The 26,770-nt window shown below is 42.8% G+C and overlaps 1 protein-coding gene across 2 annotated transcripts in view; it reads left to right on the top strand.

Annotated features, from left to right (window-relative positions):
- The first annotated feature begins 2,340 nt into the window (after nucleotides 1–2,340).
- KBTBD2 (kelch repeat and BTB domain containing 2) overlaps nucleotides 2,341–26,770 on the top strand; it is a 70,581-nt gene continuing 46,151 nt past the window's right edge. The window contains exon 1 of one of the 2 annotated variants that reach the window (XM_088464413.1): nucleotides 2,341–2,735. The gene's annotated coding sequence lies outside the window, so the exon portion shown is untranslated. The remainder of the gene's footprint in view (nucleotides 2,736–26,770) is intronic. The other variant, XM_088464414.1, reaches the window with a different exon arrangement.

Below are 26,770 nucleotides of genomic sequence, written 5' to 3'. Positions count from 1 at the left end.
TAGGCATGACCCAGGTCAGATAACCTGGGTTGCACCGTTTACACTGCACCATTACCCGGGTCCATCCTGGGTCCAACCCTGGTAGCTATCTGGGTTGGATTGCTGGGTCACTTGACCTGGCTTATTTTTCAGGGACCCTTTTACACTGAGCTGCGACCCGGGTAGACCCAGCAAAAACCCAGGTTTTTGCTCTGATGTAAAAGGGGTATAAGTGGAAACAATTCTCCAAAAAAGATTCTCCAATCAATAGCAGGTGAAAAGAAATGCAAAATCTTTATTTTGGGGTGCAAACGTGGGGAAAAGACCCTTGGGAGAGGCCCCCAAAGGACAAATCTGAAAAAAAACAAACTAACACCCCAAAAAAAGACATGTCATTTTTGGGGTGAAAATTTAAAAAGTGGGAGGATAAACATAAAAATTAGCGAAATAGAGTTCTTGGGGGTCCCCAAGTATGGGTCAGGTGTTTTGGGGATTGCAGGTGACATAAAAATATGCAAGCACCCATTTTCAAGTACCCCGAATTTGACTGACTACTTATTTTCACCAAAAAATACAGCTTTATGCGATTCTTCACCACTTTTACAAAGACGCTAATAGCAATTTACACAACTTAAGTATCCAAAATAGTTTTATTAGGGCTATTAGTATACATCTATATTGATTCCCTATGTTAATGTATATTTTTCTGGGGTACAGACTGATTTCCCCAATTCTTTGAGTACTTTTCACCTGTTCCACATTCGCCTATTTTCCAATTGAATTAGGTGAAAAGCAGGGACGCGCATGGAATGAATTCGCCTCTGAAACAGGCGAATGAAGCGAAAAATTGGACAGGTGAAAACTTTGCCTCTAATTATTATTATTAGCATTTATTTATATGGCGCCACAAGTGTTCCGCAGCGCCTTACAAAGTACAAAAACAAATTGTATACAAGTGACTTACAGAACAATACAATACAGGACATGGATAATATATATTGCTACATTAGTGACCATATCACCCAGATAAGCAACAGAGCATAAGCATCCAAGTGTTAGGTGCCCTAGTGGTGAGTAAGAAGTAAATGACACTATAGTAAGGAGAAGCACAAGAGGGTAGAGAGCTCGTGAGAGCTTACAATCTAAAAAGGTGGGGGAAGACAAACTGGGTTGACACAGATGGGGTAGATGGGGATGAATGAGCATGTAGCAAGGAGTTAGAATGATAGCTGGAAGGCTTTGATGAAGTAGTGGGTCTTGAAAGCCCGTTTGAAAGATTGCAAACAGGTGGAGAGTCTGATGCGGAGTGGGAGAGAGTTCCAGAGGTGGGGAGCAGTGCGGGCAAAATCTTGGAGGCGGGAGTGGGAGGAAGTAATCAGCTGGCATGAAAGGCGGCGTGCATTAGTTGAGCGAAGAGGGCGGAGAGGAGCGTGAAGGGAGATGAGATCTGAGATGTATATGGGAGAAGATTGGGTGAGGGCTTTGTGAGCGTGAGAACCTTAAATTGGACTCTGAAAGGGAAGGGGAGCCAGTGTAAGGCTTGTAGGAGAGGGGAGGCAGATACAGAATGTTTGGATTTGAATTCCCCTCTAGGTTATAACTTGCATTCTATATTCGCTTAGTTTTAAAGTTAAACAGGAGATGTGACAACCATATAATTATAATATAATCACACCTGCCAACCTGAGATTTTATAGTAAAATAATAATCTGCACGATTATTTTACAGTTGCAAGAGAAGAAACTTTAACTGCTCTAATAACTTTAACGGCGGTTAATTTATAAATGGAAATTAATGTGAAGTGTGGGAGCAGAGCAGGCAGACAGAAAGCCATTAGAACAGTCAATAGAGCAGTGTTGGGGTGAGGCAGCAGAAGGTGCACACTATACACGTATGGCGCTGCCACGCCCGGACACAGCAGCAGATCAGTCGGTGACTCATAAACCGTGACATTCGAAATCAGAGGGCGCGGGAAAGCTACAGCCTGAAACCCAATCACACATTGCAGATATGACGTAAAGTAGGTAAAGCAATAGCGCTAGGAATGCCGTGACGTCGCCATATAGCCACGCTTTCCGGCTTACACAATTTCTGAACACTAGAGTGATGTTTGTATTTACATCCATCATTTTATCAGCAACGCCATTTTGGTGAAGCCATGTCAATGGCGCTCTAGCGCCCGCAATTGATGGTTGTTCTAGAACTCACACAGAACAATAGTAGCTGCATTACGGACAGAAAATCAAATAGAACACGTTCCGCTCTACTGCAGCGGGCGGCAGGTCAGCAATGACCATTCAATGTATTCGTGTTCATGCACACACTGAGAAGGCAATAATTACAGGCAGCACCAGTACCCAAAGCCTGACGTTGCCTTAGTGACCAACAGCAGCAACCTCCGCACTGAGAGCTGCCGCGCAGCAGCAGGCGTCATCACAAGAGGGGAGGAGTGGGCGTGACGCACAGATTGCTGCTGGCTGGAGACTGCCCTGCGCACTTCCTACAGCCGCTCTTTTTTTCTTTTAACAAAACTTTATTGCGACTTTACACAAGTCCCCCAAATCTGCTACCGCCGCCACTGCCTTCCTGCACTCTCCGCCCTTGTTCTCCTCCCGCAAGCACCGCTGGTTGGTTGGAGGGGGCGTCGGTGGCAACAACGCGAGGTCACACCCGGAAGGAAGAGGCTGGAGAGGAGACCGCCGAGATAGGGAGACCGCCTGCGACCAGCGCCGCAGTCATCATCATCACCACCGCCGGTGAGTAGTGTCAGCATTGTGTCACCGCTGCGTGTGTGTAATCTATCTACTGCTCTGCCTCATAGCTATCTATAATATTTATCATGTGTATCTCTTTCCATATTATCTCATACATAGTGTTATTTTATACATTTCAATTGTGCTACTATGCGGCGTATATTTTATAACCGTCTTCCATCTGTACCGATCACATAAGCAAATAATAAATATGGGTTCCTGATCTCTATCATGCATATGTCATTTATTTACCTTTATATTTAAGATCAGTTTAATTGCAAAAGTATATAGGTCCCACATACAAATGTTTTTTTTTTATGTTATTACTGTGTAGAGTGATTCATTGTAACACATATTAGATGTGCTTGTATCATTTTGTTGTTGAGCACTATCTCATGATATGAGTTCTGTAACATAGGGGCATATGTATCAAAGCTTGATCTGAGTTAAAATTGTGAAATATATATCACCAACCAATCAGCTCAAAGCTATCATTTCTTAAACACAGCCTGCAAAATGTAAGTTAGAAGCTGATTGATGATAAATATCTCACAATTTTATCTCACATCAAGCTTTGATACATATGCCCCTAAAACTGTTAACTGGAGTTGTGAACATGAACCATTAGAGAAATTTTTTATTTATATATATATATATATATATCTCTCAGGGATTCGGGAAAAAAAACAGAACGGAACCGAGTAGAACCGAGCCTGCATATCCCTAATAAATATAAATATATATATATATATCTTTATGAAGGTAATATAAGATATATCAATAGCTTACTACTGTAGCATAGCAGATTAACACGTTTGTATACTATTCCCTTCACTATATATATATATATATATATATATATATATATATATACACACTGCATATATAAGCTGTGTACTAGAAAAGATGACTCTGACGCTTAACAATTTTTATATTTCCCAGTACAATAATTTGTCTTCAATTTAAGAAAATTTAAGTTATTTTACTGTTCTAATAAGTTAAAGCATTGAATGATATTCAAACAGAGAAAAATGTTCTTTACATCAATTTCCTTCATATAATTTATTTTTGATGGGCAAAAACACAGTTAACTAGTGGTTGTAAGTGCACCTTTACTGGCATTTCATATGCTATTACTGTCGCTTTTTTTTCCCCTCAAGTTAATTGGAGTTGTATGGTGTTTTCCACCCTATAATTTATTTTTTTGACTTTAAGTTCCTATTCATTTTTTAGTTAAAGATAAGCATATTTTATATGGCAAATAATTGTTCTAAAATGTAGATTATTCTCGATGTATTGACCACTTTAGGTTTTTATACAAAGTAACCAATTAACATTCATGTTTGGCTCTTGACTCATAAATTTGTTCTATCACATTGTTTGGCTAAATATTAAGATACACCTATAACACCATCCAGATTAATGGCCAATTTGTCAGAAATAAATAACACTATCCAGCAATCTCTTTACTACTGGAATTGATTTATATTGTGACAAACTGTGGGGGTGATTCATTTCAGCGGGAATTGAGTAGCATTGGGAGGGAGCGCCAGGAGCTATTCAATTCAGCGCGCTGTTTAGTTCTACTAATGATTTCTTCTCGCACCCTTCTGAGTGCTGGCAATGAGGCCGTTTTCTGGCTTAGGGCTGTATTCAATTTGAAGCGAAAAGCTGTTTTCGAGTGTTTTTGGCGAAAACTTTTCGGCGATGACGTAATATTCGCCTGTTTGGGTTTTACTCCGTATTCCACTTGAAAGGCTTTCTGCCTAGGCGGAAAGTCAATGCAATGTGATAGGCGATAAAGTTTTGCCTATGAATAGGCGGGAAAAAAGTGCAGAATTGGGGTTTTGGGCTGCAACATTGCGCGAACCCCCATGCAGCCTTCAGACAGTCCCCCAAAGGTAAACTGTGTTAAAAAAATTAAAAAACCACTTAAGGACACCCCAAAAAATAACTGAATTTGGGGGCGAAAAAAAAATGATGGGGGACAAAGATAAAAACTAGCGAACTTGACTCTGGGGGGGTTCCCAAGTATGCCCCAAGTGTTTTTTTTTGTTTTGTTTTTTTTTCATTGCCGGTGCTTGCGGCAGGTGGATTTTTCACGATTTTTTTCAACTTAACTTTAGCAACTTTTAAATATGCTATCCCCCATTTTCAAGTACGCCATATTTGCTGGGATAACTTATTTTCTGGAAAAAATATTCCTGAATACTATTCTTCACCACGTATAGAAAAACACTATTTAGCAGCTATTAAGCCTGTTTAAAAACACCAAATACCTTCAGCTAGCAAAATCCGGGGGTACCATAGTGATCCCCCATGCCAGTGCATCTTTTGGGGGGTGTCAGGCTGATTTCCCCAAATATGACAGTATTTTCCACTTGTTCAAGTTTTGCCGGGTCCCGTTTTCACGTACTTTCAAATTGAATACGGGGTAAAGCGAGCAAGCGCGCGATACTTTTCCGCCTACAAAACATGCGATGTAGGCGAAAAGTCTGGGAGGCGGAAAGTATCGCTGGTCCGCTCAAATTGAATACAGCTTTATGAGCGGCTCTAACAGCCTCACGGCTGGCACTTTAGTCAGAGACTGCTGGTTCTCGTGACTAAACACCCAGGTTATGTCGTGAGAACCGGCATTCTCCGTCATAACTGCTTCCCATCACATCGCAGTGAATTGAATAGCTTTGGGAGCTCCCTCCCAGCGCTATTCAACTCCTGCTGAATTGAGTCGCCCCTATTATTCAGTGGAGTTCAGTCTTATGCTAGCTTATAGCAAAATAGAAAAATTAAATGCCCTGGAAACCTTCTGAGACTTGGGTGATTATTGTGCTAATCGATCAGTTTATCTATTGCCCCCACTAGGTTGCTAAACAGCCCAGCTATAACATATTACAGCTACTAATGGGGGGTATTAAATTCAACGCGAATTGAATAGCGCCGGGAGGGAGCTCCTGGAGCTATTCAATTCACTACGCTGTTATGTCGGAGAATGTTGGTTCTCGTAACTTAACAAGGGTGTTAAGGTGTGAGAACAGCTGCGCGCCCGACACTCTTGTCGGATTTCTCCTCGCATCCCCAGGGGGGTGCGAGAAGAACTCCTTAGCCTGCCCAAACAGTGCGGTGTATTGAATAGCTTCGGGAGCTCCCTCCCACGGCTATTCAACATCGCACTGAATTGTCATCTTGTTGTAAAGCAGCGTTTGCCCAAGACTGGGGGCGTTTGATAGAGCCCTGAATGTACCTCCTGCCTGTCCCGTGGGTGGAGGGAAGGGGAACCTCAGGCCTGGGAGCCGTATAAGTAGTAGCTTGGAGTAGTAGCAGCTTGCAGGAGTGTCAACTGGAATCCTGAGGTGAGAAGGAGTTTATACAGTAGGAAAGATGCGGCTTTGGGAGCAGATGGTGTGGCTTGTGTGCCTTGCATCAGCTAAGATTCCACAAACTGCTTCTCTAACAATCCTATAGGACAGGAGAAAACGACAAATAACATTCTTAATCATAAAGGGTAAACTACTCCAATGCATAGAGGCAATACACAGAGAAACGCCTCATGGTTTAATCTTTTTCATGTTTATTTATTTTCAAAACCTTCAGTCCTACTGAGATGAGTGGAAGGAAGAAAGACTAAGGGATCTATTTACTAAGCCTTGGATGGAGATAAAGTACCAGCCAATCTGCTCGTAACTGTAATTTTTCAAATACAGCCTGTGAAAAGGCTTTTAGGAGCTGATTGGCTGGTACTTTATCTCCATCCAAGGCCTAGTAAATATACCCCTTAGTCTGGCTCTCTTTTGTTGAGATAACAGTCCAACATTTTTAGGAATTTATAATGTTAGAGAGCATTAAAACATGGTTTATCAACGTTTCGAATACATAGCATTGTTTCACAGTATTAAAATTACATCCTGCTCACTATATTTTCATTAAAACAATGCAAAAAAAAAACCTGGTTTAAAAAAAATAAAAAATAAATAAATAATAAATATATAATTTTTTTTTATTTTCAATCCTGATGGTCACTAGGTTGCATAAAATGTTTATTGCTCTTATGCATCAGATAAAAATTTGGGTGGTGTAAAAATAGTGAGTTTGAAAATGCAAATATATAGAAATGTATATACAAAGTCCTGTTACTAATTTCACTTTCCTGATTTGATGGACATGTACCATGTGCTGTTAAAAATTAAGGTTCCAACTGCAGGTCAGGATTTCTCTTTAGATGGTGTTGGAAGATGGTTTCACCCGTGACTCTGCAGTAGCCATGGGGACCCTACTGCAGTTGCATTCCTCCTGGCAGATGGTAATGCTGGACCCGGGAAGCTGAGTGTCTCACCAGAGTTACTGCCGATGGATGGTTGGGCACAATCATAGGGACTCTGCTTGAACAAATGAAGGGGTTTCCACCTTCTACACCATTGCTTACACAGCGATCACCAGCAAGGGAGCATCCGGCAGTCTGGTAGGGATAACAGGTGGCCCTGTACCCAGCTGGAACAACTAGAGAGGCTGTTGGTGGTTTGCTGACCTCTGCTTGCGGCCAGGTGTTAAAGACATGGTGTATCTTATTCATATTACTTAAGAGTAACAAAAATGCAATGCACAGTTACACTTCATACTGGCACTGCCATTGCATGCAGGAAATAATTGTGACTCAGATGCTAACCTTGGGAAAATAGATAAAGATGGAAGATTGATATGAATGAGCCCAGCTATGTACTGTGCCACGCATTGATGTGCTTATTCTGTGAGTTTATACAAATTTCTTTGACAGAAATATAAATCCTAAAGGTGCATACACACACAACGATTTTTTGAACGATTATCGTTAAACGATATCGTTTAAAAAAATCGTTCACTTTCTGAGTCAAATGATGAATGATTATTGTTCATGCGCATTCACGTTTGTAGTTCAGTCAGACTTGTCAACTCAACGATTTTCAGTAAGTTAATATGCACAAATCGTTTGTAGTTCATAAAAATCGTCTATTACATTTAGTAAATGAACAACTTTAGTAAACGATTTTAGTTAATTTTTTCAAGGGAAAAAAATCGTTTGCTAAAATCGTTCATTAACTAAATCGTTGTGTGTGTGTATGCAGCTTTAGTGTCTAGGACACAAACAAATTTGTGTGCAGATATGATGAAATTAAGGTGCTAAATTTAGGAAAAAGTATGAAAATCTGGAAATCGCTACCCATAGCAGAGCAGCTAAGTCGCTCCACATGGTGTGAAAAGGATAGGTTTATGAAGATACAATTGGATTATGGACTAGAAATGTGTCCATAAACTCAGATTCTGACTGCCAGTTAAACTGTTTTTGAACTCTCTTGCAAATTGCAGCTTGTTTTGGCCACACTGACAGCTGGTCATGGTTAACATATGATTTGGACTGATTGGATACCTATAAAAGTATAAAATGTGATCAGGTTGTCGGACAACTACATAATACATTTTTCTTTTTCCTTTAAAGTCTATGTAATATATTATTACTGTATACTACTGAATGGAAAAACTCTTTGTCCTGAATAATAATCCAAAAATGACGATGGGCATTATTATTTAGTGTTATCTAAGCATTTAATATAAGTAATAAATCTATGCTTGTATAACTGAATTTGGTCCAGTCATGATGAAGCAAGTGAATCAACTGTGATCATGAAAGTGGTATTATAGTCAATTGCAGTGATTTTTTTTAACCTTTTTTTTTTTAACTCTAGGCACACTGCGCAAGATCTTAAAATTGCCAAAGCACACCATCTGGTGATGCAGCGTGCACGACCTATGAAAAAAAATACATATTGGCTTCCACATAAAAAAAAAAACACACCCATTGGTCTCCACAGGAAAAAAACGCACATACATTGGCCCCTCCACAGGAATAAAACGCACATACATTGGCCCCCCCACAGGAATAAAATGCACATACATTGGCCCCCCCACAGGAATAAAACACACATACATTGGCCCCTCCACAGGAATAAAACACACATACATTGGCCCCTCCACAGGAATAAAACACATACATTGGCCCCCTCCACAGGAATAAAACACACATACATTGGCCCCCTCCACAGGAATAAAACACACATACATTGGCCCCCTCCACAGGAATAAAACACACATACATTGGCCCCCTCCACAGGAATAAAACACACATACATTGGCCCCCTCCACAGGAATAAAACACACATACATTGGCCCCCTCCACAGGAATAAAACACACATACATTGGCCCCCTCCACAGGAATAAAACACACATACATTGGCCCCCTCCACAGGAATAAAACACACATACATTGGCCCCCTCCACAGGAATAAAACACACATACATTGGCCCCCTCCACAGGAATAAAACACACATACATTCCCCCCCCCCCCCCCACAGGAATAAGACACACATACATTGCCCCCCCACAGGAATAAAACACACATACATTGCCCCCCCCCACAGGAATAAAACACACATACATTGCCCCCCCCCCCCCACAGGAATAAAACACACATACATTGCCCCCCCCCCCCCACAGGAATAAAACACACATACATTGCCCCCCCCCCCACAGGAATAAAACACACATACATTGCCCCCCCCCCCACAGGAATAAAACACACATACATTGCCCCCCCCCACACAGGAATAAAACACACATACATTGCCACCCCACAGGATTAAAACAAACATACATTGCCCCCCCCCCACAGGAATAAAACACACCTACATTGGCCCCCTCCACAGGAATAAAACACACCTACATTGGCCCCTCCACAGGAATAAAACACACCTACATTGGCCCCCTCCACAGGAATAAAACACACCTACATTGGCCCCCTCCACAGGAATAAAACACACCTACATTGGCCCCCTCCACAGGAATAAAACACACCTACATTGGCCCCCTCCACAGGAATAAAACACACCTACATTGGCCCCCTCCACAGGAATAAAACACACCTACATTGGCCCCCTCCACAGGAATAAAACACACCTACATTGGCCCCCTCCACAGGAATAAAACACACCTACATTGGCCCCCTCCACAGGAATAAAACACACCTACATTGGCCCCCTCCACAGGAATAAAACACACCTACATTGGCCCCCTCCACAGGAATAAAACACACCTACATTGGCCCCCTCCACAGGAATAAAACACACCTACATTGGCCCCCTCCACAGGAATAAAACACACCTACATTGGCCCCCTCCACAGGAATAAAACACACCTACATTGGCCCCCTCCACAGAAAGAAAAAAAAGACATTGCTGGCCCCCAAAAAACAAAGTACACTGGCTCCCACATAAAATATCAATTTAAATTTTTCTGCCCCTACCTGTTCCCCATTGGCCGAGCTGTCAGCAGGGTGCAGCGTGCAGCCAGGCTGCCTGGTGGGCGCGGGGCAGGCTGGCTGACTGGCGCTGCTGGTGGCCTCCATGCAGGGCCACTCCTAGGGGCCACAGGGCTGACTGGAAACGCGGCGTGCATGACCTGTGATGTCACGCCGTAGTGTTCACTCTAGCTCCGGCGGCAGGCAGGGCGCCGGAGCTAGAGAAGGCACTGCCGCGTGCGCACCTGAAAGGGGCATGGCCATTGAATAGAGGGCGTGTCTATAAGACGCGTCACCCTTTTTGTCACTTTTGGTGGCGTGCACAGCACTTACGGACACGCCGGGCAGCCCCCAAGCGCTGCCGACAGGGAGAATAGATGCCGGGGACACTGCTACCCGCGGGTGAAGATGGCACCCACAGGCTGTGAGGGCAGGGCGCTTTTTTCCCTCCAGAAGAAGGGCAGGGTGCCGCGCCCCCAGAAGAGCTCAGCGCTGACCGGTCCGCAGTATGGCAGATCTGACCGGTGGATCTGACCCCGCGGCACACTTAACCGCTCGCGGCACACTAGTTGAAATACGCTGATCTATTGTCCCTTTAAGGGGCATTGTGGGCCTCTGGTCCTTGCTAGCAATTCCTGCTCTTTCCTTTCTCTGTAAAAAATCTGTCCTTCTCATATATTTGAGTAAACAAAATACATATATGCCCGTATTCAATTTGAGGCGAAAAGTCCAGACCTTTTGCCTGTTGGACTTTTCGCCTCCTTAGCCTGTTTTCCTGTTTTCTAGTTGGCTATTTTTAAACACTGTTCCCCTATTTATTTATTTTTTCACCCCAAAATTTTCATTTTTTTTGGGGTGTCCCCATTTTTTTTTGCACTCTTCATTTTAAGGGGGTATTCCCAAGGGTGCAGGCTAATTTTTTAAGTCAGCACCCCTAAACCCCAATTCTGCACTTTTTTTTTCATCTGCTAAAGGCAAGCGAAAAAATTCTTTTTTTTTTTTTTTTACATGCACTTTTCCCACCATCTACGAAAAAAATGGGAATTTTTGGGAAATGTGCCTGGGACCCCCCTAAAGATGTCCAGACATGGGGGATCACTATGGGTACCTCCATTTTTGCCTGCTGATGGAAGTCTGGGTTTGTAATAGCCACGGCAGGTGTATAGTTGCGGCTATGAAGAAGGGGTGAAGAATAGCACTAAAGCTGCGTACACACACAACGATTGAGTTAATGAATGATTTTAGTAAACGATTTTCTACCTTGAAAAAATGAACTAAAATCGTTTACTAAAGTTGTTCATTTACTATGTTCATTTAAATGTAATGAACGATTTTTATGAACTACAAACTATTTTTGCATATTAACTTAATGAAAATCGTTGAGTTGACAAGTCTGACTGAACTACAAACGTGAATGCGCATGAACAATAATCGTTCATCGTTTGACTCAGAAAGTGAACGATTTTTCAAACGATTATCGTTTCAAAACGTTCAAAAAATCGTTGTGGGTATGCACCTTTAGGAATAGTTATTTTAACAAAAAAAAAACCTATCAAATTTGGGGTACATGAAAATGGAAGTAAACATATTTTTAAGTCCCTAAAATGATTTAAAAAAATTCTGCAAAAATGCACCTGCCGCTAGTCCCTGCAATGAAGAAAACACCTGCCGTATACTTTTTTACTTTAGGATGTGTTCCCACTTTTTTTTTTTTTTTACCCCAAAAAATAAAAAAAAAAATGTAATTTTTTTTTTTTTATTTTTTTTTTTAAACACAGAATGTTTTTTGGGGTAATTTTTAAGGGTGCAGGCTATCTTTTTAAAGCCTGCACCGCTAAACCCCAATTCTGCACTTTTTTTTTTTTTCACCAGCTAAAGGCTGGTGAAAACTTATCCCTGTTTTGTTTTTTTTCAAAGACGTTTTGAACAGGCGGAAATGACGTCCATCGGCGATAATTTATCGCCGATTTCGACTTTTCGCAGCTTGATTGAATACCCCCAATAGTGTAAGGACATGGTTTGCTATAATGTGTCTCTGGCACTGTGCCTTAGCTTTCCATTTATATGCAGTATTTGGTGCTGCAGAGAAAGGGGTTTGCTTCTCATGCAGTTTTAATGAAGGCACAGTGGAAAAGAGAGCTGTTCAATAATATGCAATGTGTCCTATAGCTGCTTGGTTTGCTATATTCAGTAGTAGACATCAGCAATCGGTAACTCCCTCCCTCTGTAAAAGTGTCAGTTGGACAGTGAGGGCTGTGAAGATGACATCCTTTTCTGTGCATCTGCCAACCTCTTTAAATGCAAATTATTTTAAAACGAAATTAACTTCTGCTTTTGTTTAACCAAAGCAAAACACTGGGTTAAAGTACCAACTGCAATGCGTAGTTTACTGCACAGCAGCATTCAGCATAGCAGGCAGGGTATGGGGATAGTCAACTTTGTCACGGAAATCTGATTGCTGTTTGCAATGTTCCTTTGCTGAAAGCAGATATTTGGGAGATTTATTCAAAATAAAAGGCCTGTGAAAAAAAATAAATAGGCAACTGAAAATGAATTGCAATGATTGTACAACTATTTTTCCCATTTAGCACTATACCTTTTTAGATATAACCTTACATAAGACAAGTGCATTATTAAAGAAGTTTCTTTTTCCTGCAGAAGCTGCTTACCATTGAAGCTGCATACACACACAATGATTTTTTCAACGATTATTGTTAACGATATTGTTTATTGTTCAATCGTAAAAATCGTTCACTTTCTGAGTTAAAACGAACGATTATCGTTCACGTTTATAGTTGTCAGACTGACCAATGGTACGATTTTCATTAAGGGAATATGCAAAAATCGTGTGTAGTTCAAAAAAATCGTTCATTACACTTTAAAAAATCTGACATAAAATCGTTGGTAACAAAATCGTTGTGTGTGTATGCAGCTTAATAAATGGGGCACTGCTCTCCCTGCTGTTAAGATCAGCCTTTTTCAGTGCAGTATAAATATGGCACTATTAATTGCAAGATACGTTTTTGTTTTTACAGAAAACTTTTCAGAATGAAGTGGAGTCTCCGCTTCAGTTTTATTAAAACCTCAATCTCAATGCTCCTTCCACTTGCAACAAAACACTGCGGTGGAAAATGGCTTGTGTGTTTTAATATGAAAATGCAATATTTTTCATATTTTGTTCATTTTAAATGCAGTTATCTTTTAGTTTTAAGTAATTAGAATTGTTACTATATTTAGGATTATATTTATTTTGATATTAATAAATGCAAGGTAGTACAAGGCCTGCAGGTGTCACTATTGCAAGTGTCCGTGACTAAAAGTTTTCAATAGGTAACAGCATTATTGTGTTATTCGCAGACTGAGGCTACTAATATGTATAGTGGAAACTGACTTGTGACTTGAGCAAACTTCTTTAAAACACTGATGATCCAAGTGGAATTTTCCAAAATTTTGATGCTTTGTAAATTTGTTTTAAATAATCTGATTTACACAAGTTGAAGATTTATTTTGTATTTTATTTGTATTGTTTCTCATTTATTTTTCTAGTTAATGTCAACTTGAGATCGATAAGCGTAATCCTTTATTTCCTAGGCTTAGTTGTGTAGCATAATTATATGCACTACTACTTTCTGTGGTATTTCGGGCACACTGTGATTTTGTTATCAATTTATCTATAAACAAGACTATGGCCCCTATTTACTACAATCCGTATTTAAAATGCGGTTGTAGTGTGATGTTCCGACTAAGGGCCATATTTAATTGCCAGCGAAAAGTTCCGGAGTTTTCGCATGCCAGAGTTTTCGCCGTCATTGCTAGTTTTGCCTCTGGAAAAGTATCGCGCTCGTCACCGCGATTCGCCCTATTCAATTGCAAATGGCGCGAGAATGCGTCCCGTCGAAAACTGAAATCGTTGAAAATTCCTGTCAGATTTGGGGAAATCACCATGACACCCCCCAAAAGATGCACTGATATGGAGGATCACTATGGATACCCCCGAATAGCCCTGCTGGAGGTATTTGGGGTGCTTAAATGCTCTCACTTGGTGCTATAAAGCGTCTTTGCACAAGTGGTGAAGAATAGCGTTTAGCATTTTTGGGGGGGCCAAAATAAGTAGTCCCAGCAAATTTGGGGTACATGAAAATGGGTGCAAGCATGGTTAAAATATCGCAAAAGTGTATTTTAAAAAAAACGCACCTTCAGCATGCACCTGCATGGGCATACTTGGGGGACCCCCTGAAGTAGCTTTCGCTACTTTTTAAGTTTGTCCCCCAACTTTGTTTTATTTTTTCGCCCCCAAACAAAAGTACTTTTTTGGAGTGTTCGAAAGTATTTGAGTAATTTTTTTTTTTAATGCAGTTTTCCTTTTGGGGGACTTTCCCATGGCTGCAGGGGTGTTTTGCCGCAACTTTGCACCCCAAACCCTCAATTCTGCACTTTTTTCCGCCTCCATTCACAAGCGAATCTTTTCCGCTGCTTGCAAAGCACAGACTTTTCGCACCAGCAAAAAATATTTGCAATTCAATACGGCAGAAAGATTCCAACAGGCGAAATGACGTCATCGGCAAAAACTTTTCACAGAGAACGGCTTTTTTTCGCTGGCCCTAAGTGGCCTATGTATTAATAATCGTGGTACTGCCATAATTATTAACTGTCCAACTCACCAGGAGTATTTACATTTTTAATGAAAATATCCCAGCTATGTACTATGGGGAACTCGCAGGGACAGCAGTTGTGGTAACCGCTGTCCCCGCGAGTTCTATCCCCGACATTTAGGACAAGTCTTTCACAGAAGTGAAAGACTTCCCCTGGGGAAGCTGACACTGCGCATGCGCACAGTGTCAGCTTCCGGGTCTGGCCGGGGACTGCCCCTGGAGCGCCCATAGGCAAACAGAAGTTTACACCATCTGAAGATGGTGTAAACTACCGGTGCTTAACTCCGAAAAGCTTTGCTTTTTTGTAGTTTAGTACATAGGGGTCAGATCGTAGTCCCCGTTGATAATAATGGGGACTGCGATCTGATGTGCTAATTAGCACTTTGCAGGAGATTTCTGTGAAATCTGCAATGTGCTGTTAGTACATAGGATCGATACATAAAATTATGCAGAAACTGCATTGCGAATTTAGAAAATATCACATGGATGTACTAATATCCGCAGAAAAAGCTCTGTCCCTGCGAATCCCATCCACGCACTTCTCCCTGTATTTTTCGGAGAAAATACAAAGAGAATGTATCTGCACAAGTGCCGCCGCCAGATACCGCAAACCCCTCTATGCAGCAGCTGACCAGGATCACAGTGCAGGAGCCCGGAGACCATCTGACCAGAAGCTCCATAGGACATCACCGGAGCAGGTACGTTTTTTTTTTTTTTTGCAGAGCAGGAACTGGGGTAAACCCTGGATAACGCCATCTCCAGGTGGAGATATTATCACAGGGCTTTCCCGGGTATTTTTTTACAATATAGTTTTAGTAAACCTGGGCAGATTACATTTCCCATTAAAAGTATGGGAAATCTGATTTGCCTACTAAAAAGGTGATAATTAGGGTTTGGAGTAGAATTTTGTGAACTACTCCAATTGCTATTTAGTAACTTCATGTGATACTAAAATATTGTGAAAAGCGTGTGAAAACACCGGTGTTCACATTATTTTAATAAAAATGTTAATATGCCATTTTCAGTGCTGGAAAATATTGCTCTGAAACAGTAACAATGTAGATCTTATAGCTGCAGCTCCCTTGTATCCAGTATGGACGCAGTTTAGTTTATTTCTGCCACATAAGCAATAAAGCCATTTCCTACCTACATATTCCTACACACAACATAGGAGGAATACTATTCTCTGTGCAGAATGATATATTTTAGAGAGGCTTGTGCTCGTGTTGTCCTGTGTTCACATAAAGCAAGCGTTCTTCCTAGTGATCAGTAGATTGCTATTTCAAGGTCGTCTGTGCAGGGCAATGCACCATTAATGGTTTTCTAACTGCTCATGAGAACATACTCCTAGGTCATGACAAACTCCTATTTGGTTAATCAAACATTTTCTTTATCCTAAATATTAGATTTTTTTTTTGTATAATTATTTGCAAGACTAATTATTCAGCGTTTGCCTTTTCCCGTTCTTTCAGGGCACATATATTTAAAGAGTACCTGTCATTGAGTCATATTTGTTCTTGTACACTATATAGGAAGCAAAAAAAAAATAAAATATTTCCATGAAGCCGCTGAACCTAGACCAAAGCATTTATTTTATTCAGCGTGTGTAGTGCATTATAAATAAAAGTATTACTTGAAGGAAAGTCACACTACAAGAGACAGAATTCTTGCTCCCACGGTGTGGAGAAAGCCTGCTTGGGAGAAAAGCATAGCAGATAAACAGTGCTTTCGTGTAAAAGTAAATACAATCTCCCGTGAAAACGTTTTATTTATTTTGATATCTTCAAAGTGCTAGGTACTATAAGTACTTTGTGGTAAAGTAAAATAATAAAACAAGATTTGATTACTTCTTGTTCATAGTAACCAAATGTTAATGAGGAACTTTTTAAGAGCAGTGTACTGAGAGGAACTCCACTTGATGAACTGATGAGAATGGGTGCAGTGTGCAACTATTCTTCAAGCGCTTTCAGAGGGGGGGGGGAGGTGTATTTGCATTTTAAAAAAATATTGCTATGCATGGCCTTTTAGTACCCCAATAATGTACCCTCTGTAAACAGAGATGGAGTATAGACAATACAAAGCAACAATTGAAACCAGTCTGTATTTTTAATTTGCATATGCAGTTATGGAAAATTTTGTAGCAACTATTCCCTCATTGTTGCATGTTCACTCCAAAAGCCCCCACCCATAATAAATCCGAGTCCAGTTAACCCTGTTACTAAGTTCAAAGAAAGCAAAATCAACTAATTACTTCCTACCTCCTTATCACCCAGTTTCTCATCTAAGTTAAACATTTAGAGATTCTTTAGCAAAGGGCACCTGATCGTGGTTATTCATCAAGTAGGAAACCTGATCGTGGTCATTCTTCTAGCACTCTCTGACTTTAAAGGTAATTTCCACAGTTGTCATGCTTCAGACACAGATGATTTAAAAACACGAATTGATCATTCTAAGTAACTACACTGCTCAAAAAAATAAAGGGAAGACTAAAATAACACATCCTAGATCTGAATGAATGAAATATTATTATTAAATACTTTGTTCTTTACATAGTTGAATGTGCTGACACCAAAATCACACAAAAATTATAATTGGAAATCAAATTTATTAACCCATGGAGGTCTGGTTTTGGACCCACACTCAAACTTAAAGTGGAAAAACAAACTACAGGCTGCTCCAACTTTGATGTAATGTCCTTAAAACAAGTCAAACTGAGGCTCAGTAGTGTGTGTGGCCTCCACGTGCCTGTATGACCTCCCTACAACGCCTGGGCATGCTCCTGATGAGGTGGCGGATGGACTCCTGAGAGATCTCCTCCCAGACCTGGACTAAAGCATCTGCCAACTCCTGGACAGTCTGTGGTGCAACGAGCGAGACGTGACATCCCAGATGTGCTCAATTGGATTCAGGTCTGGGGAACGGGCGGGCCAGTCCATAGCATCAATGCCTTCGTCTTGCAGGAACTGCTCACACACTAGAGCCACATGAGGTCTAGCATTGTCTTGCATTAGGAGGAACCCAGGGCCAACCGCACCAGCATATGGTCTCACAAGGGGCCTGAGGATCTCATCTCGGTACCTAATGGCAGTCAGGCCACCTCTAGCGAGCACATGGAGGGCTGTGCGGCCCCCCCAAAGAAATGCCACCCCACACCATTACTGACCCACTGCCAAACCGGTCATGCTGGAGGATGTTGCAGGCAGCAGAACGTTCTCCTTGACGTCTCCAGACTCTATCACGTCTGTCACGTGCTCAGTGTGAACCTGCTTTCATCTGTAAAGAGCACAGGGTGCCAGTGGCGAATTTGCCAATCTTGGTGTTCTCTGGCAAATGCCAAACGGCCTGCACGGTGTTGGGCTGTAAGCACAACCCCCACCTGTGGACGTCGGGCCCTCATACCACCCTCATGGAGTCTGTTTCTGACTGTTTGAGCAGACACATGCACATTTGTGGCCTGCTGGAGGTCATTTTGCAGGGCTCTGGCAGTGCTCCTCCTGTTCCTCCTTGCACAAGGGCGGAGGTAGCGGTCCTGCTGCTGGGTTGTTGCCCTCCTATGGCCTCCTCCACGTCTTCTGATGTACTGGCCTGTCTCTTGGTAGCGCCTCCATGCTCTGGACACTACTCTGAGCCATCCTGGATGAGTTGCACTACCTGAGCCACTTGTGTGGGTTGTAGACTCCGTCTCATGCTACCACTAGAGTGAAAGCACCGCCAGCATTCAAAAGTGGCCAAAAAGCATAGGAACTGAGAAGTGGTCTGTGGTCACCACCTGCAGAACCACTCCTTTATTGGGGCTGTCTTGCTAATTGCCTATAATTTCCACCTGTTGTCTATTCCATTTGCACAACAGCATGTGAAATTGATTGTCAATCAATGTTGCTTCCTAAGTGGACAGTTTGATTTCACAGAAGTGTGAATGACTTGGAGTTATATTGTGTTGTTTAAGTGTTCCCTGTATTTTTTTGAGCAGTGTATATACAGTCCTGAGACAGTATAAAATGGAACAGGCATGGCGAGGTGGGTTGGGGGATGGGGTGGTGGGGCTCATGTAGCCACATACTTGGATGTTTATGTAGCCAGGAAGTGAATAGGTGTGTGTGTGTGTGTGTGTGAGAGTATCCTGCATTACGTCTCCTCTCTGACATTTCAATGGATTGTTTTATTCTGTTAAAAGCTTCATCTCTCTCGTGCAGCATGACATGAGAGGCCGTTTAAGGACACAGCTAGTCTAAGCTATAGGAGGATGGTCTGATCCATGCGGTCTTTTAAGGACGCTGTGCCATGTCTATACTATACAAAGATGGTGTCATGTGTCAGGGGTTTTTACTGTTTGGAAGCACAACTATGGCATGATTGATCAAGGTTGTTCTAAGGACACCTACATATGTGTAGAGATTGCTACATCTAACCTCCATTTCTGCTGCCTGTTAATGTTATTCTGATTTGTCTTCCTGATCAACTTGCTGTAAAGATTTTAAATTAAGCTTTATCTCTAATTGATGGAGCAAGTTATTTGCTGTTTGAAACCAATATTTAACTTTAACTGTACGCCGTATATGTGAGTGAGTTTTCTTTGCTCTGCAGTTCTCCTATGTGTTCGCAGTTAGTTCAGTATGGAGCATATGTAAGCTCTCACAGGCAGGGACCTCTTCCCTCATGTGCTTCTCTTTACATTTTCTTCTACTCTTTACTCCCCATAAGGGCACCTAACACATGACTGCCAACTCCCGGCTGCTTATTGTGAGTGCTTTAATCACTATTGCAGCAATGTATATAAATCGTGTCCTTGTCCTGCACTGTAATGTACTGTAAGTTACTTGTATCTTGTTCACTTTTTAGTTCTATGTACGGCACTGCGGAACACTTGTTGCGCCATATAAAGAAAGCATAATAATATCTCTCTGCACCACTGGTGCTAAAGTTCATAATCTGGTTTTAGTTGTCGCCCCACCTCCTCCATGTGAACACAACACACACAGGCTTTCTTTGAGGGCTTCTGAATTACAGAGGCAGAGAAACATTTGGTTAGTAAATTAAAGGGACTCTATAATGCTTTCCAATAATTTGTACAATAGAGAGATACATAGTGGAGAATGCAAAATATAAGGGTTAGTATTTTGACTAGTTTGTATGGCGCGAATTATAGTGTAGAATGGTAGAGATGTAATTTTGTTTCCCTGTAATCCCTCGATCTCTTACACAAGGTCTGCTGTTAACTTGATGTGTTAAAATGTTCTGGGTGCATGTGCTAATAGCAAGGTGTATGTGTGATGATATTTGATGGTATTATCGTGTAGATGGGGATGTCATCGGGCCTAGAAAGGATCAAAAATCTGCAAGATTTGAGAAAAACAGGTAGCAGTCACAACTTTCCCGTGCCCTGTTAGCTGCAAATGAGAGATGTGAAAATTTATGTAAAAGTATTTATACTATACATAACGTGACAAGAACTTGTAAAAATAAAGTATGTGATTTTTGCTATTTTACATAAATAACAGGCAAGCTTATCTTGGTAACTACAGCTGTTACAGTTCTGCAGTGTCACTTGATTAAACATCAATCACATGGTCGTGATTGCAAAATACGCACTATAACGCATTTTTATGTGCTCTAGACATTGAAGGATTTTTTTAGAACTGACTGGGTCCTGCGGGATGCGTTGCGTCATTGAGGTCCTGTGTGCACTGCAGCAGCCAATAAAAATCTGCAACATCTCCACAACCAATCACCTGCGGGCAGCATCTCCTTATCCAGACGCTGCCGGAACTCGCCGACTCCTCCTGCCCGCTTGTATATTACCACGATCCGGTGAGCCAGCTCTGTGAGGAGATCTCAGCCTGTGTGACTCGCGGCTGCTTCTAATAGTCCCTGCAGTCTGGTAACCCTTCTCCTGGCCTCCCCTACGCTTTGCTGAGACCACAGGTTATTAATGGTGCAGGAAACGGCAGTGACTATAACTAGGTGCATGGTCTGCTCCCCTTGGCACTGCTATTATTGGATATCTGTGTCACCACCGATTGGATGTGCACCCCGCAACTTCCCCTGGTGGCCGCTCCTCGCAATGCAGCGCTGCTGTAATTCAGAGGATAACGCAGGGATATGGACTCTGTTGTGGACAAACATCATCTTCCATGGACTTTTGTCCAGGAATGATTCTGTCCATGAAAGATGACGTTTTGCCTCTAAGACCAGATTTTTGGAGGGAAAAATCCGAACTCACTCTGCGTGCAAACTCGAACCTATCCGAGCCTGCACTATATATATAATATATTATTCCCACTTTCTATTAGATTGTTATTTTCTATTTATACAGACATACTATACCATATATCCAGTTTTCTCTTCTATATTGGTATCCAAAAGGGAAGGAAACCTTTATGGGTTTACTACACACCGGTCTCAAGTAAGCTTTTGTGTAAGCATTCTATACTTTGCTGACCTCATAAGTATATGAGTAAAAGAAACCTTGAAGTGATTCATTCACACTGTTTCTAGGTAACATTTCTGTGAGCATTTATTACCATATCCAGACACTGCATGGAGTGCAAGATGTTTACCTGACACACGAGGATTATGGTTTGAGGGGTCTCTCCTATGGTTTCCTTTCAGAGGTGTTGCTGATAGGCAACTCTATGTTGGAATTATTTTTAATACAATATTTTATACATTTTATTTTCATGTGTCTACGGAACCACTACATCTAAATTTATAGGGGCACATGGAGCACTCAGCCACTCACTGACAGCTGCTCTGAGAGGAGTATGAGGAGATCGCTGGGCACAAAGCAGCAGCCGACGACGCCGTGCCAGGAGGAGGAGATGGGCACACATCAGCAGCAACCGCCGGGCCGGAGGAGATGGACACCCAGCAGCTGCCGACGAGCCAGGAGGAGGAGGTGAGCACACAGCAGCAGCCGCCGGGCCGAGGGAGATGGACACAGAGCTGCAACTGCTGCCGGGCCAGGAGAAGGTGGACACCCAGCAGCTGCCGACGAGATGGGAGGAGGAGGTAACACAGCAGCAGCCGTGCCGGAGGGTGGGCTGGCTTGGGGACAGCTGCGCTGGAGAAGAGAGCGTGCCGGCCTGCGGGCCCTGCAGTGCCGGGAGAATGGTGTGGAGGGTGCGCCAGCGCGGGGAGTCACTGCGGCACTGGGATGGGAGAAGAGGGTGGGCCGGCCCGGGGACACTGCAGCGCCGGGAGACGGGGACCCAGCCGCTCTGGCAGACAGTGGCACCGGCTGCCAGGGGGGAAGGTCACTCAGGCTACCCGATCACTGCTGGCCACGGTGATCGAGATACACTGGAGCCTGCAGCCGCGCAGTGCCGCCGGATGCTCGATCACTGTGGCCAGCAGTGATCTGGACACTGCAGGAACAGCCACGTGTGCAGAGGGACGAGCAGGTCCCTCTGATGTAGGCGGCTGCAGGAAGATTGGCTTCCAGTAGCCGCCCAGTGGGCATTTCTGACTGGTCGTATCAGATACGACCATGTCAGGTAAAGCCCAGTCTGGTATGGTCGTATGATACGACCGTGCCAGGCAAGTGGTTAAAGCTGATAGTCTGCACTTTAAAATTATATATAACTGTACATTAAATATGTTTTGGTAAACTGTGTATCAGAGCTATTCAATTGTTTATCCGATAGACACACACTAGTGTTTAACGTGCACAGAAACACAGGGTTTAGCCGTGCAAAACAGCTAAACCCGACTAAACTCGTGGTTTGGGCGTCTAAAATCCTGTTTAGGACGCCCAGACTATGGACTTTGCACACATTTTATTTCTCGGACCTCAGGAGGCTGTGAGGAAATGTCTGCCACGGCTAATGGGCGTCGGACAAACCATTGCATTGCTCTGATAGACGCCCATTACTTAAGACACCCAAAGAAATAATTAAATTCCCCCGATAGTGTCCAAATATATACACCCCTCCCAAGAGATTTTGAAAAGTGTATATAGTCCTTTTTCTTAGCTATCCTACAAATCCTTATCATGTTTAAAGTAGCTCCTCATAGCAATGTAAAAAGAAACACTTGATGCATGTTAGACCAGAAATTATAATAAATTATAGCTGATGTTTAGTGATATTGTCAATGAAAGTTTCTGTTCAGTTTTTGGATACCTTGTAATTCTGGGTTTATGTTCTAATTTTTAGAGCTTTGGTTGGACTTAAGCAGCAGGTGAGAATATTGCTGACTGTTATATCAAAAACACTTGGTTCTGCACAACTGTTCCTTTGCACCCATCGCTAGTGCTATTTTTATCATATGGGCTGTATTTCAATACTGCTAACATAGATAGTATTGATTCCTATTTGAGGTCCATTTACATTGCCATGTATGAAAATGAATCAAATTGTTGCCCACAATATTATTGTTGTGATATTTCAATATATTCTTATTTTCCTATGGTAAGAAGCCTCAGTAGGAATCCAGGGAGGTAATTTAGCGTGTCCCTTTAGGTAAGTCTTAAATTATATGGAACCAAACTTGGCCTTTTCCAGCAACCTAGTTTAGATGAGCCTAGCAATCTATCATGCATCTGTAGTACAGTATAATGTTTCTAAATACTACTTGTAATTCTATCATCTGGTGATAATCAAGTTCAAATCTGTCAGCATACTCTTTTTATTTCCGCTTATGTGAAAGTCTTCCACAAATGCCAACACTGGGACCTTGGTGTATGGTTGCAGGAAGCAGTTTGTTCATATTTCCCTCTCAAGCATTCCTGGCAAACAATCTATTCTGCAGGGACTGTAGGTGAAAAAGTTGGAATCATTGGCTCCATTTTCATGGATACTGAGAAAAGAAGTCATGCTTCCGCATTGAGTTTTACGGAGTTCTCTTTTTAATGCCGTGTTTAAGACCAAGCCCATGCTACATGACTTGCTTTGGTGTATTAGAACTCCTGCAACAATAGTTTATGCTCCTGATTAAAGGAGACCTCCATCCAACACTAAGTGACATATCCAATTTTCAGCGAGGTTTTGCCCACAAAATATTAACGCGGAATGTGCATCCAATTTTAGATTACAGGTACTGGTTGCGTGTTTTTGAGGTGAAAATCCCGTGGGATGGTATTTTTGTGTTCATTCGGCCTATATACGGCACCCGAGGCTGTGTGCGGGGATGGTTGCAATGTAGTGTGTGCGGGCAGAGGGTCCAGGTGCAGGGGCGTCAGAACAATTTTATATTTGGGAGCAAGATATAATTTAATGTTGATGCCCTCTCTCCCTCCAACTTACCTGTTGCTGGGTGGAGATGGGTCTGTAGCACGGGTGGAGCAGGAGGCAAGGGCTATGTGTCTTAGCAATAGGCTGCACAGCCCCGTCACTGTCCGAAGGATGAAGTGTAATGTGGGGTGTTTTAACTTAAAGACCACTCAGTACACCTCCCCCCTCCTTCGTGCAGTGCATGGTCTGTGCAGCCTATTGCTATAATGCACAGCCCTGACCATCCATGGCTGCTGCTGCACTGGCACCTTAGAAATGTTGGGGGATGAGCAATTAAGGACTGATTAAGATAATTGGAAACTTCCAATTGCTTAGTTATTCATTGGGGGGTTTCTGCAGCAGTCCTGAAGCAAGTCCTGACAATTTTTATTTAAAATAAGAATTTATTTAAGGAAAAATTAGACCTGATCTGGACCCTCTAAAAAAAAAAAAAAAAAATGAGCACTCAAAAAAAGTGGGAACCCTTTATCCAATTTGAATACCAAAAATCTTGCAACTGTGGGAAAAACCCAGCAGAGGTGTGTTTTTTTTGTAAACTCGTACCTAATTGAATATGCCTCTTAAATATTTAGTTTAGGGTGGTGATAGGTAAGAATAAAATTGAATTAGCTTTGTTCTAATAGCTGCAATGGTCATAGCAGGACAACCTCTCTCCTTCAGTTTGGTTGTTGTCTGGATTTCCTCCTATGCTTCCCATTAATACGAATGGAAGCCTATGGGGAGGGGACTTACCAATGCTGTTGGAAACAACCCACCTGAATTAGGAGACAGGATATTTTTATTGGAGCCAGTAAATTGGGAAGTGGATATAAGCAAATGCTTATTTCTTCTTCAGGGTCCATAGGGGGTCCACAGGGTTGACCTTGGTTGGGAACCAAATCCGGGCACCACACAGTTAAAGCTTTCAGCTCCCAGGATGCACTGGGTCCACTCTCCCTATAACCCCGCCCCCAAGCCAGAGGCACCTCAGTTTTAAGTTGGTGCCTGGCCGGAGTCGGGTCACCGTTACCGCAGGGGGGGCTGATTAGCAGCCCCTAAGCTACTTTTTATTTTATGAGTTTAAAGTTTTTTTTAATTTCCTTTTTAGACTCTTCAGAGCGGCAGCGTCGGACTGTCCATAGGACTTCCAAGCTGACGCTCCTCCACCCCACCGGCGCCGAGACGCCAGTACAGATCTGGGGATCTCGGTGGGACCCCAGAGTCCGTATTAGCCGGACTCTGCGGGTGCCCAGGACTGCTGCCGGATCGATGGGTACAGGTAAGGCCACGGATCACCGCTTGCATTTATGCAGTCCGATGCCCCCGGTCTCTGGGGACAGTCCGGAGGCGCTGGCAGTGGCGGCGGGCCCCACCCCCAATATCCCGCGTGTCCACTGGACCACCTGGGATTTAATGATTGGCAGCGGGAGCCGGCGTCCCGGGGTTTAATAGCCGGCCTGGGAGGCAGCCTTCCATGTTCAGCGGCTCCTCCCCTCAGCTCAGCGCGCCTTTCATTACTACAGTCTGGCGTCCCTGAGCTGCCTTCTCCGTGGGCCACGCTTCCTCTGAGGTCTCCAGGCGGCCATTTTATTTCTATGGTGCAGCAGAACTCCTAGGACAGCAGTTGGTCCAGTCCCTCTGCGTACCTCACCGTTTGGGTATGTGTACACAGTGCTATAACCTTCCCAGAAACTGAATCTGGGCAGTTGAATGTAGTGCCATTTGCAGTATATTATATGTAATGTTTATGTATATATATTTCTGCATTGTATGTGACTTGTGCCAGTGCTGAATGTCTGTGCTTTTTCTCTCACCTGTCAGTATATATCCTGTTCTTTACAATCTGCCCTAATACAGTTGTACTTAGGGTGGTTCTGAGAAGATATAGATATAATATAATATTTTTTTGGGGTTAACATTTTGTGAGGTTTGTCACATACTGTTGCGTGCTACACGTTGCCATATTTTAGATGGAACTGTGTGTTGCATACGCTGGTAATGGGTCCCTGCAGCTAATCCTAGCATCAGTCAGGGCCAGTAGAACGCTGCTTGATATTTCCACAAGGATGGTTAGTCAGATAGATCTGACAAGAAAATAGAGCACGACACTGTACCCGTTTTTGCTATCCTGCAAGTCATTGACTGCAGGTATGTGTACGGCGGATTTCACTCAAAAAGGGTTATGTATATGGTGCCGTCAGGTGCTGGGCCCCATACAGGACCCCCTTGTGCGGTTTCTTTCTCAAGATTCTGGCCTCAATTGCGGATCGCCTGGCGGCCCACATTGTTGTAACTTACTTGGGTTTACTTCAGCATGCTGCTCTTTCATTTCAGGGTTATCTCGCAGTTTCTTGCTGTTTACTCCTGTGACAGACTATCGCTCCCTACCGGGGTTTTTCACAGTACATGCAATTCCCTCAGGTACCACTACAGTCTGTCATTTCCCTTGCAGGGATTATCACAACAGCTACCCTGGATGGATGTCGTTTCTATGAAACACAAAATGGCGTCCTGTGGTTACTTCCCAGTCTGCACTGCTGTCTAACATGGTTCGTCAGCCAAGGGTAAACTGGATAATGTATCGGACTCCTTCCCTCTCACATGAGGGGGATCCTCAATCAAGTATTATTATCCTTGCTTTGGTGCTGGCGGTCAGGTCCATCCTAGTTATAGAGGATGTCGAAACCTGCACCTAAATGAAATCGCCCTCAGTTTCAGCATTGTTATCTTTGGCTGGGTTCCCCTTCTCTGACCAGCGTGTGGATCACATGGCGGGAGTCTGGCTATCGCCACAAAACAGGCATCACAAAAGCGTTTGGCTTCATGTTTCCCATTCCCTGATGGTCATTACAAG

This window comes from Taudactylus pleione, unplaced genomic scaffold, assembly GCF_031769625.1.
Source record: "Taudactylus pleione unplaced genomic scaffold, aTauple2 ptg000054l, whole genome shotgun sequence".
NCBI lineage: Eukaryota > Metazoa > Chordata > Amphibia > Anura > Myobatrachidae > Taudactylus > Taudactylus pleione.
This window is presented reverse-complemented; position numbering and strand designations above follow the sequence as displayed.